A 3,838-nucleotide genomic window follows, 5' to 3' on the forward strand; every position below is an offset into this window, starting at 1 on the left:
CCGGATTGAAAGAGTCACTGGTTTTTCCAAGACCGCACGGCACCGACGCCCCCATGTACGTCCTCGCGCGCGTCGCACCGAAAACCTACCAACAGAAATAAAGAGACAGACAACCGTGTGTGCACTACTGCATTTTTCGTTATTAACGTCAGCGCATCAGTGGAAATCGTTGTAAATTGAAATTCGTTTTTCGACGTTTTAAATAAACCAAAAATCTAGCAGCAACCAAATTGTGTTACGTCTTTTATTGTTTACTATTGGTCACCTCAACACCTCAACCACGCGGTACCCCACAGGTACGCATCAAAGTGTATACGCTGTTGGGACAGGAGAGAGGCTAAAGTTATTTCGTTCCGTGTAAAATATGCCTGTTGTATCGACACCGCGCACCGGTGTAATAAATCGCGTTGTCTTCTATTTCGAAACGAGAAAATCGCGATCTGTCGTGTTTTTTCGTACACGTATCATCGGAACGCAAAACGGACGGGCAATTCGATTCCCGTAAAAGCGCGGCGCCTCCGAGGATTTCCACGAAGCCGACTTATAAGTCATTTAAATATTTTACAAGTGCACACACGTATATAATATTATGTACATATTATGCATGCGTGCGGCAAGGGAGCGTGAAAGTGTAGCCGATTACGTATTAAAATCGTCGAATGTGTACCTACATATTTCACCGATCCGTTTAAATATGCTCATTTTTTGGCGAAACTTGAGCTCATTTTTCCATTTTACACGTGTGATACGCCGATACATGTACCTACGCGCGTCTGATGGATACATTTATCAGCTTTTTCTTTATTTTTGTTTCATTTCCTATAACTTTTGCATAACTTATTTTCTCTGCGTCCCCGCGTTTCTCATCCATGCGTACCTATAAGCGCAGTAGGTACTAAATATAAGCACTGTAATTAAACGTACTAATATAAATCGATGAATAGATGGGTAACTAAAATCAATAAATAATAAGTGTAATAACCTATTATAAAATGTGACCTGCGCCTATGACGTTCTTTTACACCTATTCTGGTCTTTCTTTTTGAACCATCTGTTATTAACTTAGTAATAGGCATCGCGGTGTATCGGATTGGCACAAACACATAGCGACCATGTTGTGAATTGTAATACTATATTTTTTGTATACCTATATATTACCTGCAGACAACTAATGGTTACAGACTACAGTATACTTATGTACCTACTATGTTTTTGGAATTTTTTTTTCATTATTGTACATTTGTATCTATTGTACACATACTAAATAATAAGCTTACAAAATATAATATATAAGTATACTGCAAATATAACGATAATTATTATATTATTTTTTCGTGCACTTGTTTCAAATTAAATCCGAGCGACGACGACCATTACAACCCGTGTACAGTGGCGCCGAACCCATGTATTAGATGTGGCAGCCGCCACACCTATTTTAAGGGGTGGGTGTACCCCCAAAATTGGTGGGTAATCGTAACACTAAATATAAAAATATATTGTACAAATATAAGAAAGATGACTTCTTAGTGTGTCGTAGCGTGCAGTGTGTACCTACTGTGTGATAACGTTAGAAATAGCCAATAACTAATTAATAATTTAATTAATAGTTTTACCATTAATAAATAAATTCTAGTATTTATAGTCAATAGTATTGTGTAAAAAGTCAAAAATCTCTGATAATACAGTACATTTAGTATTTTTATTTTACAAGTGATAAAACAATTAGTACCTATCAACTGAAATAGCGCGGGTGAATGGCCCCTCGGCACACATGAATGAATTTTATTTTACAGCGATTTGTGTTTTTATATTATGTGTCTGCAATCACCTATTATGACAGTAAAAATAGTTCAAATTTCTACCTCAGCATCTTTTCTGATAGGAAAGTGAATCTAGTTGGTTCTTTGTTGGGTCAAAACTCAAAAGTAAAAAAATTCCCAGTAATTTTCAAAAGCATCGTGAAAAACAAAAATTAAATTAACAAATATAAAAGTAATTTTTACACAAAACCAGTTTTCGACAAAATCGATTATGTTTTTCTGTTGTAACTCAAAAATGAATAACCGTAAAAACTTTATATTTTAACAACATTTTTATATGATATATGAGCATTTTCCTTACAAGGGAATATCTTGTGAGAAATATTATTTCTCACAAGCTATTCAAAATATATTGACTCTTTTTGAGCTTTAAAAATTGTTATTTTTAAATATCGTCGATAAATAATTTTCTCTCTCAGTCAAGTTGAACACAGATCCACAATATATTATTTTTAATGTGGGTCTAAAGCTAAAACTTTAACAAAATTAAGAAAATCAAAAAATTTTCGACTACCTACCAAAGAAAAGTTAAAAGGAAAACTTACCAGAAAGTCACATTAATTTGTGTTGAGACTTAACTAGATAAATTTATATATACTCGGCGTGGAATAAGAATGTACCTCGTCGAGCAGGCGGCGACCGGTTCCCCCCGCAACCTTGTCATAGTTATAAACATAATATAGTTATAGTCATAAGCCCGACTTGCGCGCGGCAAACCTGTTTTGGTCCGCCGCCCGGGTACGTTCTTATTCCGCGCGGAGTATATAAATTGTATGCTGCATGCTGTATGCTGTCAAAAAATCATTGGGGATAAAAAAATTTTACCTCCTCTCGAATAAGTTATTGGGGCAACACTGAAAACTGTACCACGGTCCTTACCAAACATAAGCTTTAGGTTATCTGCATCGTGGGCAACATCTTATATTCATTTATAACCTCCCTGCATGACGAGCAAACAATTTTCTTTCATGAAATTGTATTAATTGTACAATAGTCTGGTTGTTGCATAGAATATCCCTGCATAGTGCACAGTGCATTGCCTTTGCCAACTTGTCATGATCGATGAACGCAGAAGCGTGACAAAAAATAGTATGTGTGGCTCGTGCAGGAAGGAAATTTCAGTCTTTAGTGAAATGCGGCCCACGACTGCGACTCGCTACATACGTCGCCCGCGTTTGAAATTGCTCACTTCCAGCCCTTGCCACACAATATACTATTGTAATATACACCTACAAGTAATACCTGAAGTACCTTCGATGACGTTACATACCTACTATTATTTTTATTATTTTTTTTTTTTTATTAAATAACCTGCGGAATTTTAGGGCATTGAGTTGTTTTTACTGTGGGGGAGGGTACTGTAAGTTTTAAACACGTGTGTTTTTTGGATTTATCAGATTTTTTAGCGGGCACCCGTAAGTAATAAGTATCTGCCATGCCCGGGTGGGAGATGGTGGCATTTTTCTTCGGACACCATGACTTGGCCAAAGAAAAATGCTGCCCGCGGTCGGCATCGAACTGGCGACGGTGTGCGACTTACGTCACAACCGAAGCCTTAATCCGCTCGACCACTCCGTCCACCATTATTATTAAGATGTATAAACAGTAAACACTATGTCGCATATAACATTGATATTATACTGTGTTGGCTAGTATTGTTTATTGTTGACGACGATTGTGCCTATAGTATACATTGTTTAATCGAATATAATTAGTTTATTTATATTGTAATATTTCGACAGTAAATTGTTTCCAATAAGAATTTAACTTTTTTTAGTGTTTAAATTAAAGTAATGTTTAAAATTAATTGAATTATTTTTCTTCGACTTAAAATAGCTGCCAACACAGTGGGTACTTACCGTGCTAAGTTTCACGCGTGAAGTGATATTCAGTCAACCAATTAAGATGTGGCTGCAGGTCGTAGTTTAGATTGCGTTAATTAAAATTAATTATACAATTATAGGTGCACTTAGGATAGATTTGATAAGCCAGATTTTTTCAAAAATAGCTTTTAGATA

This window comes from Acyrthosiphon pisum, chromosome A3 (assembly GCF_005508785.2).
Source record: "Acyrthosiphon pisum isolate AL4f chromosome A3, pea_aphid_22Mar2018_4r6ur, whole genome shotgun sequence".
In the NCBI taxonomy this organism is placed as follows: domain Eukaryota; kingdom Metazoa; phylum Arthropoda; class Insecta; order Hemiptera; family Aphididae; genus Acyrthosiphon; species Acyrthosiphon pisum.